The sequence below is a fragment of the Nylanderia fulva genome, unplaced genomic scaffold (assembly GCF_048542155.1).
Source record: "Nylanderia fulva isolate GAGA-0341 unplaced genomic scaffold, ASM4854215v1 Scaffold14, whole genome shotgun sequence".
Lineage (NCBI taxonomy): Eukaryota > Metazoa > Arthropoda > Insecta > Hymenoptera > Formicidae > Nylanderia > Nylanderia fulva.
Genome location: NW_028189622.1, coordinates 5,879,210 through 5,896,299, shown reverse-complemented (window position 1 = coordinate 5,896,299; position 17,090 = coordinate 5,879,210). Strand labels below are relative to the sequence as shown.

The 17,090-nt window shown below is 31.7% G+C and overlaps 1 protein-coding gene across 2 annotated transcripts in view; it reads right to left on the bottom strand.

Annotated features, from left to right (window-relative positions):
• Positions 1-4,449: 4,449 nt before the first annotated feature.
• Positions 4,450-17,090, bottom strand: part of LOC114929353 (uncharacterized) — a 79,352-nt gene continuing 66,711 nt past the window's right edge. The window contains exon 5 of one of the 2 annotated variants that reach the window (XR_014924146.1): positions 4,450-4,620. The gene's annotated coding sequence lies outside the window, so the exon portion shown is untranslated. Of the gene's footprint in view, positions 4,621-6,287; positions 9,325-17,090 lie in introns of those variants that run through there. The other variant, XM_085480257.1, reaches the window with a different exon arrangement.

The window sequence follows — 17,090 nt, the reverse complement described above, 5'->3', positions numbered from 1 at the left end:
AACAGTTAACAAATTAGTCAAACATACAATTTTATATCTTATTGTGATACATATTAATATTTTTATTGTGATAAAAATATTAATCACAGAGAAATTCTTATAAAATTCTTCCAATATCATATTGTCCCACGATTATCATGATTTTCACGGTAAATTCTAAGAGAAAATTTTCCCTGTGTTTAAAAAAATGTATCTCATATATGTATAATACTATAATATAAAACAGTATTAGTAAGATTTTTCTAATTTGCATGCTATGCTTACAATTTCATGGATCCTCAGTAATTGTTTACTGCTTCTCCATGCTAATACATTATAATTTCAATGAAGAATATTTTATCGAAATATTCCTTACTCCCCAAGCATAATACACAATTGTCAAATTCAAGGAAATGTTCCTATATATATTTACACAATATTCGATAATATCCTCGACAATACGAAATAACGAAGACTATCATTCGTCAATCGAAACCAAAAATACCACGTTGCTTGATAAATAATTGTTTACTGCTTCTCCATGCTAATACATTATAATTTCAATGAAGAATATTTTATTAAAATATTCCTTACTCCCCAAGCATAATAATTGTCAAATTCAAGAAAATGTTCCTGTATATAAAACAACAAATGTATTCACAAAAGGCCAACTTATCGAGCAATATTTAAGATGTATCCAATTAAAATTTATTTCATATATAGTATTTCATATATAGTATTTCATATATAGTATTTCATATATAGTATTTCATATATAGTATTTCATACATAGTATTTCATATATAGTATTTCATATATAATATATAGGAATATCAATTAAAATTTTAATTCGCTCGTGTATTGTGTAAAACAACAAATGTATTCACAAAAGGCCAACTTATCGAGAAATATTTAAGATGTATCCAATTAAAATTTATTTCATAAACAATATATTGAAATTACAAAAAACCTTCCATATAAACAATTCCTGGGAAGGTTTTTTGTAATTTCAATATATTGTTTATGAAATAAATTTTAATTGGATACATCTTAAATATTGCTCGATAAGTTGGCCTTTTGTGAATACATTTGTTGTTTTACACAATACACGAGCGAATTAAAATTTTAATTGATATTCCTATATATATTTACACAATATTCGATAATATCCTCGACAATACGAAATAACGAAGACTATCATCCGTCAATCTTAACCAAAAATACCACGTTGCTTGATAAATAATCGCGATAAAAGTAATCGCGTGCCACGCATCTGGTAGCGAGATCTCGAGGATTAAGATGCGCTTGATTCTAAACTGCAAATTTCCTCGATGAGATTTCGCGCCGCGCCTTTACCCGCGTTTCCTTTTTTCCGCGTGTCTCTCACCTGCCCCGCCAATTTAATTAACTTATTCATTCCGGCGCGTTGCTCCTAATTAAACGTGAATCGTAACACCTCGTCGCGGCGCAAGAGAGATCCGATAAGCCCGGATGGGGAAACCACCTTAACGAATGGAGAGCGCGATTCTGACCTGCGGAGGAATCGAGCCAAACGAAAATACATTCCGCCGTATATCGGTCCATCCGATCGGTCAACTCTTGGTGCGTTTTTTCGACTCCCGCGCTTTCGCCAAGATTGAACGATCGCGCGCTTCCGTTGCCTCATTATGAAAGGGAGAGATGAATGATAATGAGCTCCACCGGAAGCTTTTACTGTTCGATGGAATCTTTGCGTTTTGCCTCTACTGGCTAGAAGCTTCCGTAAATATTGCACATTCGAACGTTTAATGAATGTGTGAAATAGTGCGTTAAGTGAGAGTATTATATATATTTCTTTTTGTGAATCGTTAAAAATTGAAGTCGATACAACCAAATTTAAAATGGTGTCGATTCTCTTTTTTACATTAAAACTTGTAAGGTAATTTTAAAAAATACGTTATTGTTACCTCGAGCTATTAACATCTGTAAGACTTCATAGTATATAAATTGACTCCGTATATTTTTATTATAATGACATTGATGAATAATTTATTGCTAATTTATACTAATATTTTAATTTTTAATATATTCGCTGAAGAAGGTTGAAAAAGACAACCGAAACGTATACGACGAATCGAATTTACTTCTGTATAATTAATAATTTATGTTATAAATCTTTTCACAAATATATATTTCTATTACAGAACTTATCTAGCTTTTATTTGTTGATTAAAAATTTAAAAAAAATTCGACGAATTTCAAAAATTCAGTCATTACACTTGCTCTCGCCTGTATCGAATCGCTAATGCGAATTTTGATAGCGGTGCGGAATTTCTCGTTTTCACGCGTTCCCCTTCTGAAAAGTATCCGCGGAAAGCCGCCGCCGTCAGCCATGAAAGTGTCGAAGGGTCGCGACGTGGACTCGTGAGAGGGCGACGAAAGAACGAAGAAACTGATTCGACTATCGTCGAGGCGATGGAGCGGAAGGACCGTCACGGAGGAAAGAGGGAAAAGACTTGGTTTGAAAAGGCGCGGAGAAAGATGGGGGAGAACTAAGAGGGGTTAAGGGAGGGTCAAACGAGGAGAGAGAAGGATCGAAGGGTGCGAGAGAGGAACCATAGGCTTATTGATTCCGGAGGGTTAGTGCGCGGCTGTGCTTCCAACACGGGTTCTTCCGGTGCGCGCGCGCACACGCGTCTCTTATACGCGTTACGATATACAAATACATACGGACGCGTGTCAGAGGTTACGCAAACAGAATGATTGATACATTAGCCTGCCCTCTCGCCTTATCTTTTATTCCGAGTGTTGAATTGATTTCCTGAGAGGGAGTCCTATGGAAACGTAATGAATCGGGCTTTTCGTCCTGTCTTTATGACAATGAAATGCGAGCGATGGATGAACCGACCATTGTCCTTATCGAGAATCTGCCATTTAATTTGACAATCGCAAAATTAAGGAGCACGCCTGTAATTTGATACGCGGCGCGAGTGTGATAACATCGTACCTTTCATTCTTTACTTTCCATTATTTGAATATACAATTGTAGGAGGGTGCGCGATAAAGAAGCGCAAATGTAAATGCTGCCTCTGACGGCTACCCAAAGTATGTGTATAGGTATACTTAAATTTCAATATATTTACATAACATACACTATGACAGTGTATGTATATGTATATAATCAAGAAAAAAGAATTATATATACATACATTTGATGTATACTTGACGATTCACGTAACTGCAGACAATTAATTAAACATTAAAGAAACATTCGTTCGATCGCGAATTACAAACAAATAGCAAGATCAAAGGCGGTCGATATCATGGGAGAAGTTTCTGCTCGAGAATCTGCTTTATCTCGGCTCGGGGAAAAAAAAAAAAACGTTCAGTACGAGTACGCGTCAATACGTAATTGGATCGGAGTAACGCTCGGCGGATTGGATTACTTGATATTGCTTTTTTAAAGAGAGATTGAAAAATGAAAAAAAGCACGATTTCCGCACCCGACATTTATCGGCGCCGTTTGCCTCTCTCGACAATCGATATCGGTTCCCATGGTGATGCCCCGCTCATGTACTTGTTACCCACATTCACCTTAAATCACCTCCAACTACTTTATATATCGTTCAACACCAAGACTTTTGTACAAAGTTGTATACTCTCTCGCAATGCATATTTAAGATTAAGTATGTGTTATACATGTAAATATAAATCTTGATAAATTGATCATTCGTCGTAAATTAAAATTAAAATGCAGTGCTTATGATAAGAAAAAAGGGAGCACCATTTATCATAAATTACAGCAGAAATATAAAATATATTCTGTTATAATTATAGGTACTTATTAGATTTTTATTATATTTTTATATTATTAATATTATATTTTTATATTATTAAAATCAATTATTAATTTATTGACTGTACAAACATAATAAATACTTCAAAAATTTTTATCCCAACTTGGATATTTAGTAATGCTCAATAATTATAATCAATACGATAGATTTTGCATCTATTCCTAATTAAATTTTCTAGGACATTTGTCAAATATTTTGATAGATGACTTTCTATCACTCGTCGTAAATTAAAATTAAAATGCAGTGCTTATGATAAAAAAAAGATAATAGATTTATCAAAAATTGCATCAGAAATTAAAAAAATGTTCTGTTATAATTATTTGCCAGATTTTTATTATATTATTATATTATTATAATCAATTTGTTGATTATATAAATATAATAAATATTTCAACAGATTTTAATCCCAATTTGAATATTTAATAATACTCAAGAATTATAATCAATACGATGGATTTTGCATCCATACCTAATTAAATTTTCTAGGGCATTTGTCAAATATTTTGATAGATGACTTTCTGAAAATCTTACTTTTATTAGAACATGCTTACTCAAAAACTGTATGTCGAATATTTTTGCAATGACTTTATGAAAATATTTTATAATTATTATAGTTATAGAAATTGTGTATCTATATAATATCTATAGTTGAGATAAAAATTATCAGTTTTTATCATATTATTTATGAATATCGATTACATTTCTTGAAAAATAAACTTGCATTTCGTCATTCACATTTTTGAAAAAATAAATAGACTCACCGGTCGATGCGTAGCAGCAGAGTTATAATGTACATGTTGTCAATCTGCAAAATACAAAAATATGCAAATTATATTACACATAAAACAGGATATTCAAACTAATTAATATTATATTTTACAAAATAGAATTTTTATCCATCCTTTAAACTAATATTTAATTAAAAAATTATACTATACAAGACAATTTTTTAGATATGTATAAAATATATACATGTATGCAAATAAGATTGAAACTTACTTAAATAATTTAAATATTTATATGAAATATTAAACGAAAATATTCACAAAAATTGTTGATTATATTTTTTATTATATATATTTTTTTTTCAGAATTTCACATAAAATATTTAGAATATAGTTTAATATTCATTATATTTTATAATATAAAGTTTATTAATTTTATATAAGTAATAAGTATAATATAATAGGTTAAAAATATATAATAATATTATGTATATTACAAATATTTATTCATCATAAATCGCTCACCTTACGATTATTCTGTCGATACCCGATGAAAATCAAACGTTCATATCTCTGAACGTCAGACTTTGTCATTTCGTGGTTGGCACCTTGTTAATTTTAATGTCAATTTATTTCAGACTTTGTGAAATTGGTCCTCAGTTTTATTGGTCTTTTGTTGCAAAATAATAAAATGCGCGTAATTAATGTCAGAAGTGTCGTGTTAAAATGGTGCCCGATACGTTGCTAATTAAGTACGCGCGACAATTATCGTATTTCGCGACTGACTATAGTGAGTGCTACAGAAAAAGACTCAAGAATAAGTAAAAAAAAGAGGAGGAGGAAGTCCTGGAGAAAGGCATCGAGTATCGGGCGCATAATCATAAGGTGAGTGATTTATAATGTACTTAATTTTTATGTATATAAATTATTTGTTACTTAATAAAATTAATGGATCGTTTATGACCGCGTTATTAATTCAGTTTACATTATTATTATGAAATATGATGAATATTAAACCATATTTTAAAGATTTTTTTTAATTCTGAAAAAATATAAATATAATAAGATACCTATAATAAAAAATATATATCAATAATTTTTTCTTTTATATTTATAATTATTTCATATTGATAAATAACGTGATAAAAACTGATTGATTATTCTCAAATATAAAGATTATATATAAGATACACACAGTTTTTTTTAATAATTAATAATTATGAAATATTAATAATATATTTGAATTGTAATAATTATAAATGTGTTTATTCTAATTATAATAATTTTATAAAATATTTCAGTAAAATAGCAAAAATACTTGCTCTAATCTTTGAATAATAAATAAAATTTTATATTGAAAGTTCTATCAAAAAAAGTTTTTCAATTGTTTTAGAAAATATAATTAATCATATTTTCATTTGCATTAATTATAATTATCGAATATTTTTAAAATAATATTTTGAAATCTGTTTTATAATAATATATTTTTTTATTTAATATAAAATAAAAACTTTCTTTATAAGAATAGAATATTTCTATATGAGAATAGAATTCTGTAGGACCCCAATTAATCTCAAGATCTTTCTGATGTATGTATATACAATTATAAATGTTTGATAATTATCTCTGTCTTGTAAAATACAAATATTATTACAATATTCTTCTACATTGCTCGCGATAAAAAATAATTTATATTAAAAGTTAAAATTCGCAAGAATTTTATTTACACTGAATATATTTGCACACATTTACATGTAGTCGTAAAAAATCATAATCGTTCTCTTCACGTTTGATGTACAATACAATATTTGTTAAAAATATTATTTTAGATTTATAAAAAAAGTGAGACTATAAACTTAACTTTAGTAAATTTTAAATTTTCAAAATTACTCTAAACAATGAGATCGCATACTTTCTTTCCAAGATATACGATCACTGGATAGACGTGTAACGTTTATTTGTTATTTAAATCAGACCAAGATGATCCGCGCGTGATATCTTTTTCGATATCGGTTCGACCTATCTCGCGCGACTATTTTTGCCATGACGCGACATTATATCAGATAGAAGCAAACCACCGATCTAAATGGATATTATATTTTGTGTTCAATCGATAGATCTTATCAATGTGAGATGGAAAGAAAGCCGCAAGGGAGAGACAACCCGTCATTTGTTGTACATGCGCACTTGATATTGCACAATGATAATTCTCTGAGCCGTAGAAATAAAACAAACTATATATTCTTTATGCATATATATACCTAATATACGGAATATTAAATTACAAGTATTTTAAAATACAGAAATTAATTATTTATTCAACAATTAATATATCACAAAGCTTATCCTTATTTTATTCATTCGATTTTGTGATTCCATCGTTTTACTGCTCTCAATCCAAATTATATATTGCCATAATATTTTACATACTATGCATTTAAACTTTTTTAAGTATAGATTAATTATTAATTGATGTATCATACAGCTTATCCTCATTTTAATTATTCGATCTTATAATTTGATTGTATATATTGTTTCGACTTTTCGAAACGATCTAAATAATAAACATATAATTTGGATTTTTTAAAACGAACTTGTAACGAATACAACAATGCACGTTTTACAGTGCGAATTAAACACGCATTCACGCAATCGATTCACAATGCAAAACTTGTATTTAAACATCATAATTTGTCATATAAGTGTAAAAAATTTAATCGACATATAATTGCATGAATATTAAAATTATTACGAAAGAAGAAAATAGAAATTGCGAAATGCAGGCAATAATTCTCTTAACATATGTTAACATTATTTGTGTATTGATCAACATTATTAATTAATTATTAATAATGAATTCGTGCGGAGTCATCGCACGAAATCTAATATTTATAATGATTTTAATCTCAGTTAAATAGAAAAATCAATTCGCGTAACATCGTTTCGTTGACGAAATATCGTGTCTCGTACTTTTCTCGCGTCCTTTTCTTATTCTCTTCGCATTTTTCTCGCTTTATCTCTATTTTTTAAAAGGCTCGAGCAAACACCGTTCGTAAGCTCGATACGCCGAAAAAGCAAAACTCTATCTCTTTTCGACTATTTTCAGTTGTTTAGGTGTCGCACATCTCACCGAAGACCGAAGATATCACATTACATGTCCAGCTGTCATCGAGTGGCTTATCGCAGTGATTTATAACTCAATAGACTTACTCGAGTTACCCACACAAATTTATTTCATTCAACTTTTAGTCTCTCACACACCCGAAATATAACATCGATATAATTTCGAGCATTATTAACGGACTTTCTTTTCGTATTCTTTTCTTATTCAGCTCTTCGCATCTTTCTCACGTTATCTCTTTGCTTTCTTTGAAAACGTCTCTACCTTCTTTCAAAGGCTCTATCTTTAAAACTTTAAAAGGCGCTCGCTCGAGTTTTTTGTCGCAGTAATTCATTATCTATAAATGTAGTTACCCACATAAATTTATCTCATTCAATCTATTGCTAGTTAATTATCGCAATTACATAACATCGGTGTAGTTCCGAACATTTTCTATAAGTAGGAAATAAATGTGTGCGTGTTAATTATTTAATTCTTTTTGATTTCTCAAGAATAACGTCTTAATTGTTAAATATTAATATTAATCTGCGCTGATTTTTACTTGTTTGATTTTATTCCTGAAACATGTATATTTTAAAAAAAAATTTAATTTGAAAATTTTTAACATTTATATTTATATAAGTAATTGTAAATGATGTTGCACAATATTTGAAATATAATACTTGTTATGTTTCTCTGAAGCATTGTATGCAAACAAGTGCATTTAATATGAAAATCATTATTTATATACCATATAAATATTACAGCACATAGTGTCAATCGCGCTGATTTAATTAATTGAATGATAAATATTAAATGTCGTAATTGCGATCTGTTGTAAACTGTTAACAAACATACGATTATATAAACACTTGTTCCATTATTTGTTACGCTTTGCTTAAAGAATAAAAACAATTTTGTAACCGGTCAATGTGGATACCACATGCAAAGTTGCAATTTCTCAAAGTGACTTTAATTATTCGTGATTGATTTTGATTTAAATAAAGGTGATGCGGTAATTGCGTAAAATTTATTATAGATAACATATTTTATTATATTAAACACGCATTTTATTTATAACGTAACATTCGTTTTTAACATCATAATTCGTCACACGACGTATAAAATTTAACCGACAAATAATTCATTGTGATGAATATTAATTGCTAAGAAAGAAATTAGAGATGATAAGGAGAAGGAGAGTTTTCTTAGCATATGTATTAATTAATCCTCGATCTAATAAAAAAATTAAAGTTTAGGAAATTCGTCGATTTACAAACATGTTTTACGATTTATCAACAGCATCTCGAATTTTCAGAATTAAATAATAGACACGGAATCATCTCTCAGTAGAGAATAATCGTAGTCGTTTTATTCTGACAATTCAATAGAAAAATTGTAATTTAAAAGATGCATTGTAATCTGCATACTTTTCACAATTTATCATTTGGTAGAAAAATTCGACGTGTATAATAATAATAATTCTTTGAAATATAAATTATTTTCGGCATTGCTATAATTTAGATTTTATATTTATATGTTACAGACAACGTAACTTTAATATCAACAACTCCGCTTCAGTGTCGGTGAGTGATAAATTTTTATTTAATTTTGAGGTACGGATATGTAGATTGTAGTGTAGATTATATATTGTAGATAGATCCGTCACCTCAAAATGGATGAGCTAGAACAAATTGGGTTAAATAACTTTTAATAAATTCTTTCAATATGCATTTTATCTATAATTGCAAAAGTAAATCTAAAAAATTAGAAAGTATAAATTAAAGATAATTATGGAAAGCATTTTTTAAATTAATATATTTAATTTAATGTATAATAAGCTATAGTAATTTTATTAATTATATATGATAAATAATAATTTAATTTTGTAACACGCGTCAAGCTTATCCTAATTTTTTATAGCCCATCTGTTTATATTCTGTAACTTGTTTGTGGACTTTGTGATTAAACTTTAGTTTAACTACAATGTAAAGCCAAGTGATCGATTAATTAAATTATCTCTAAAGTGATGATAAATTATAAAAAAGTTTAATTAATTTTATTTTATATTACAATTTACTTTTTATAAATTATATCTGCAAAAATTTTAATCAATTTTGATTGAAAACTTGGCTTTTATAGTTAAAATAAACTTGCATTAAAACCAACATCCAACGCAAATCGCAAAATTGAATAATCGACAAAGAGCATAATTACGTTCATCTGCTGGCAATAATAAACAATTATCCAGCAAAAAGAAATCTCTCTGTTCTTGGGGTTTGATATATTATATTATTCAACCAATATTTATATTAAAAATAATTATTATTATACTATTACTGACAAAATACATATATTACATATTACATAACTCGAATGATTAATAAAAATTACACGGAAAAAAATTATTTGACTTAATAAAATCTACGGATATTTATTTGCACGTATATTCGACCGCAGATTTCGTTAAGTGCAATGAATTTTTTCAGTGTAATAAACTGATTACATACTCTTATTTCTTTATACGAACTTAAATTATTTCGACAAATGCTGTCTTTTTCTGACAGTTTTTAAACTCATTAGCTTATAAAAAAGTTATCAATCTGTCATTACATGAAATTATTTATATATTAAATCATTTATATATATTATTATTACATATTACATAACTCGAATGATTAATAAAAATGACACGGAAAAAAATTATTTGACTTAATAAAATCTGCGGATATTTATTTGCACGTATATTCGACCGCAGATTTCGTTAAGTGCAATGAATTTTTTCAGTGTAATAAACTGATTACATTAATAAAAAAATGCTGTCTTTTTCTGACAATTTTTAAACTCATTAGCTTATAAAAAAGTTATCAATCCGTCATTACATGAAATCATTTATATAGTCGTTCTCGTAGGTTTTATTTCAACATTATCGTTTCGTACAAGTGCCAATTATTGCGTCTGTATGAGTTAAAACTCTTTCGCGACCGCGATTCATATAGATGCGCGCGTACATATACACACGCGCGCGCTCGCATTTACTTCTGTAAACACCGGACGGAACAAGATCGCGGAATGCGAGAGGCGCATCTCGCGAGATCGCCGCCCTTTCCTTCCCTTCCATTCGTTTCTTCCTCGATCGCGGTTCTCCTCCGGATTTTTCTCGTCCGCCGAGGACCGCGTGTTATCGCCCCGGTCGTAGCCGACGACAGTGATGGACACCCTTGCGGTTTGCTTCTCTATCACCGGCATGGAGAGAGGACGATGGTGGTCGACGACGACAAGGACAATGTACGATGGACGGGAATGAGGTACCACGGAAACCAGATTGTGTGCACGAGACGTATAGGTACATGTCGGACGTACTAACGACGGGATCCCTCGCGGTGAGAAGCTGGATGAGAAGAGAAGAGAACGAGCGGAATGAGTGGAGGGATAAGCCGAGCATCGAGTGATGTTTTATTTAGTACTCGAATTCTCAAAAATGCCAACGCGTCTTTTTCCCTTCCCTATATATCGAGGATCTTCCACGGACGAGAGAGATTCGATCCGCTCACGATTCCTCTCCTTTAAGCAAGAGCGTTCGTGGAACGGCCAACGTTTATCGAGCTTCTCTCCTTCGTGTTTCTTGCGGGATACCGCGTCGTAGTGACATGCCGTTTAATTAAGTTGAATGTTGACGAATGAAAGTTCGTTAGTCGGAGAAGCTATGCGTGCGCAGCGATATAGGTACGTGTTCGCGCGAAATTTATCGTTTCCGCGACGACGTGCTCTTTGCGTCGAAGAGTACTTATCAGGGAAATCTTGGAAAATCGGGCATTGTCAAGGAATTTTATAAATCTGGAATTTATCTGGATTTTTTTACATTATTCTACATCTCTCTCAATATTTGAACATTTTTATTAAATAAATATAACTGTTCCTTGACTCCCAGCACGCTAATTTTCTGTGTCGTTAAAAATCGATTCAGCTACAACGTGTTCGTTAATTTATATATTTATATTTTATATTTTAATTTATATTTTCATCGTCGTGTTATTTTATTTCAATGTGTCTGCGATAGAGACAAAACTAAAAAATTTGATATAATATAAATAAAACATGTGATTATTTAAATAGTTTAAATATCTCAAGTATTTCATGATAACATTTAATTGATTTATCATACTGTTATATATGCAAATTATATGTTTGGAAAAAGTAACACTAAAAAGTCAGGAAAAAAATTAATCTCTGGTCTTGGAAAATCTAAAAAAATCAAGGAATTTTTTCATTGAATCTGCTGAACACCCTGCTTATGCACTTGGCTATTACGAATCATTAAATTGAATTAAATGATAATCCAGAGCGCTTCGACTCTCTTGCTGCTCCCTGGTATCATCTTAATTATTATCATGTAGCGAGATAATGCAAATTACTCTCTGAAGCTTAATTATACGGCCAGTTGATATAGTTACTCGTGCAATCGCGTTAGATAAATGATACAATGTATCTCTCCCTGCGGCGCGAAACACGCCGCGACCCTCACTTTCATAGTTATCATCTCGGGAAATGCAAATTTTGCGACAAAGTCACCGGTCGAGTCGGACGATGAGGCGCGAGACGTGAGACGTCGGTCGGGTTGATCGAACGTGCCGCGGCATTTGTTGTCCTCGCTTAAAGACGGGATAAAATCTCTCTTCGGCAATCCCGCCGCGCTCTACCGCGGTGTCCCATAATCTCCTATAAACGATTCTGCGCACCCTTTCTCGCCTAGCGAAGCTCCCTCGACATAAAATTCTAATGAACGCGCGCCGGAATAAGGAGCGAAAACCGTCGTTCGCTCACACGGCTGATCACGATGCCGGTAGACGAAGAATCCCGCGGAGAAGGTCGAGGAAGGTGGGACCACCCAATGTCACGGTGGTCTCATCCGCAAGAAGTGTCACAACCGAAATGAAATGCAGCCGATCAATGTCTATTCGTTGTGTCGCGGAAAGCCACGTACGTGTCGTCGCGTAAAACCGCCGAAAAGAAGTTACGATTATCTTATACCGGATGTAGCGTCATTCGAGGCGCAGCGTGAGAGTCGATTAGAGCGATGAAAAGCAAGCCGGAAATACACCTCATAAATTTTCGAGAAAGCTACGGAAAGAGACATTTCGCGATAGGTTTTGTTGTTCTCGGCGAGAAAATTATGAATTAATTTCGATATTAAATTATATTGATTAAGTAATTTGTTCGCATTTAAATGGCATTATTAAATTTTATTAAAACAAATTTCAAGTCTTTAATTATATTTTTTTATAATGGATATTTCTTTTTATTTCTAAAATAGAGGGAGTAATTAACAATTTATATTTATTGCGAAAACTGCAATAATTTACATATCATTAAAAAGGTTCAAGAATATCATAATATTTAAAACTAAAACAGATGCCACAGTACATAAAACTTTAATTAACTTTAATTAATTTGAGGATAATTTGACAATTTTACGCTTTAATTATTGAAAAGTACACAATCCTGAAATATGTTCTTTAAGATTTTATCGCAACAATATTCAAGGTAAAGAGAACTTCCAATTAACAACTTGCGTTAACTTTTCGTCATGGTTCTTCTGTCTTCTGAAACGTACTTACGACTTTGCACGGATTTTCGTTATCTCGCGCCACTCATATTTTACCTTCTTTTTAGCACGATTATTTAATCATGAACGTTTTTATTTTTTTTTTCCATTGTCACGCGCGAATAAATTATCTCGTTAATTCTTCCAAGAGCATCGTCAAATTATATAATCATTATTATCGATACCTAAGAGGTATTCCTGTCAATTCTTTTTCTTTCTCCATCGTTAAGATTCTCGCTAGCTATTTCCCAACATCGCTAACGTAAGGTATTCCGTGTCACTTTACGAAGTATCGGCGTTCTTAACGACAGAAAATTAGTGCCGTTCTTTCAGCTGGTCGTTCTTTGACGTTAATGGAATAAAACTCAAGGCGCGACGAGAGTATAAGGATCTACGTTATATATGTCCGCAATTCCCGAGCATCGTTTTACGGATCTTGAGAATCCGGTAGAGACCCCGAAAAAAGTCAAGGAGTCAGCGATCGACGATGTACACCTGCCACGTTAGATTTAATCATGTCGCGCTTAATGGGATTTTTCTTTACCAATTTATCAGATAAAAGAAATCGTTAGCTTCTAAAATTAAAATTTTTTTTTTAATTACACTCTTATCTCTATAAAATAATGACGTGTTAAAATATTTTTGTCACGTTTATTACGATGTAAACTTCTAAAATTAAAATTTAAAAAAAAAATAACACTCTTATCTCTATGAAATAATGACGTGTTAAAATATTTTTGTCACGTTTATTACGATGTTGCATACATTTCAAATGCAGATGCACATGCAATATTGCATTGTTCCCCCGCGAAGAGAAAACCGTCGTCGAAGAGTAACGTCGAGGCGAATGCTACCGGCGATGAAGTCGAATTAATTAATACGCTCGTATATTAATGTCCGAATGAATGATTACGACCGGATGAATCTCGCGCACATCGGCCCGATCCTGTCGTAGATGAGATAGCAACTCGGACGGATAGCGACCCGGGCTTGCGTCTTTATTAATAACTCACGACGACGTTGACCGATTCGAAGAGCTCGGGTAATTACCATACACATTCGTACACTCGATGGATGAAATGCATCACGCGTGAGCGATTTCTTCCGACGTTATATTCTTCCTGATTCCCCGCGAAACAAGGATCTTAAATGGAGCGCGCATCTTTTTCCTTTCACTTCAATGAATGTAAAATAATTAATAAATAAATATTGTGAACATTTATTTTCGCATATTATATATCTCGAATAGAAGAACGATTTAATTTTTTGACACGTTTTAAAATATAATGAAAAATATTTTTGCAGATTTTTGCATTTTTTTTCTGAAGATAATTAGATGATTTATTTAATTTATGGCTTTATGCGAAGAGGAGAAACCATCATATCTAAACTATCGTTCTTTTCAGTCTTCCTGGAATTTCTAGATGTAATATCCTCCTTTGTCTTCATTATAGCATAGATATGTTCTCATGACAATCATCTTAGAAAATAATTTACTTACTAATGAATAGACGATTATGTCAACATTTTTCCTCGCGGCGTCGTGCATATACAATCATTATGTTACCACATAAACGCAAGAACGAGTATTAACCAAGGAAAAATGGCTGAAAATGTTTACCGTGGAAATTATTCGCATCTACGCGTAACGATGTTCCCTGAAGACACGACTATATATGCGCGTGTATCTCAGAAGCGACAATTAAGTTTATACAGTGCGCCTTAAGTGAAAACTATCAATCGTATCCTCACGCGTAAACGAGTACATGAACACGTACATTCTATACCAGGTGCTCTAAAATGAACAGAATAAATATCTGTTTAAATTAAATTTCAATTTTACTTTTTGGACTAGTTAGACAAAAATTCCTTACGATTAATCAAATTAATCGCAGAAAGTACATTTAACAAAAATACATAACAGAACAATATTAAATATTATAATATAATTTTAATTTAAAAAAATCTGAAAAATATTAAAATCAACTTTGTAAAAAATAATTACGATTAATAAATTTGGTATAAATTCCAGTCAATCTGAGATATCGACAAGGAGATATTTATTAATATTTCCTATGTTCTTTGAACACCCTGTATCGGTGTATAATGATAGAAGTATGCGATATGAGAACCTGCACAACGAACCCGTACATCGGCTCGCCGATTGCGGCCGACACGAACGGTAGCTTCTAATCATCGATTAGAGGCGGTCGTTACGCGATATGCGTAGTTGAGCGACCGCGCCGCGCCCGTAAATTGCTCGCATCACTTCTTCTCCCTTTGCAAACGAATCTTCCTTGGAGCAATGAGCGCTTGTAGGCGGCCCGTAGATTCACGCGCGATTGCTCATTTGCTCTCGCCGCGCGAAATAATCGAACCATCTGTGTTTGTTAACACGGGAACCAGTAACAAACCAGTTTGGATATACGCGATGTCGATCTTTGCGTAACATCGTCGTCGTAATAGATGTAATGGAACACGCGACTGAATCATTTTGAGAATCATATTAAAAAATTAATATATAAATCAATAATCTAACGATCAAAAAATGATATTCAAATAGTCACGTTGTTACAAACTAGTTTAGATGCGATATTATGCAAGGATGAACGATTCGTTGATCTTTGCGTAACATCGTCGTCGTAATAGATATATAATTGATCACGCGATTGAATCATTTTGAGAATCGTATTAAAAAAATAAATATGTAAATCAATAATCTAACGCTAAAAATAATATTTAATAATCGTATCGTTACATCAGATAATTGAAATACGGAAAATAAAATGTTTTGTTATTGAACTATCAATATAAGTATAATTGTGGAATTTTTACGTGACGCAACGCGGAACGCGCGTGCAAAAATACGCATGGGCAGAGAAGAAGATTCAATATTTGAAAATCCACGCGAGATAGCCGTGGAGAACAACGCGCGTCGATTACACGCCTCGTCGAGGATTCAAAATTCACAATCACCAGCCGTGACGGCCGACGAGCGGCAATAATTATGCGGCCGATGGGGGAGAGAGATACGTACGATTTGGGATGAGCTGTGCAAATACTGCGTGGGAGATAACAGGCGCGCCGGGATACTCCGCCTAAATTAACCCTCTATTAATCCGACAAGCGGGGATCGTGCGGGACATCGTAAATTATCACCTACGACCCCTCGTTTGTGACGCGTACATTGGCGCGTGTGACTGGCCGACTTCCATTTTTACGCCGTTTAATTGAATCCTATTGTTTGTAGGCCTCGGTAATATATAATACCTCTGCGACGACGCGCGCTTTATTACGGTGAATCGTTTAACTAGCGCGAATAAATCCTATACCTGCTCTCTTACGGGGTATAAATTAAAATATCTTACATTTCGAATTGGGAAAAAAAATTATACTTTTATGTATATTTAAAAAATTTGGATATTATATAGGTCATGTATATGTTTTAATATTTTTTGCTAATATTACGTAACAACATTTTCACGATGAAAACATGATTGATAATAAACATAATTTTTCATTAATTAGTGAGAATATTTTTAATTATTTTGAACTTGGCAGTTCATATTTAATAAATTAAACTTGATACAGAAAATAATAGTATTTCTCATGTTTGTGATACCAACAATTTTATTTATAATTGTAATCATAAAAAATGTAGTATTTGATTGTCGAATCCTGAATTTAAAATAAATCTAACGACTTACAAACGAAAGAAATTATATTAGTGATAAAAATATCACGAATAAAAAACAGTGCAAACAAATTTAAGATATCTTTAAAAAATTGCATTTTTATAAATTCGATAATCAGACCTCATTTTTTTATTGAATACACATGAAAGA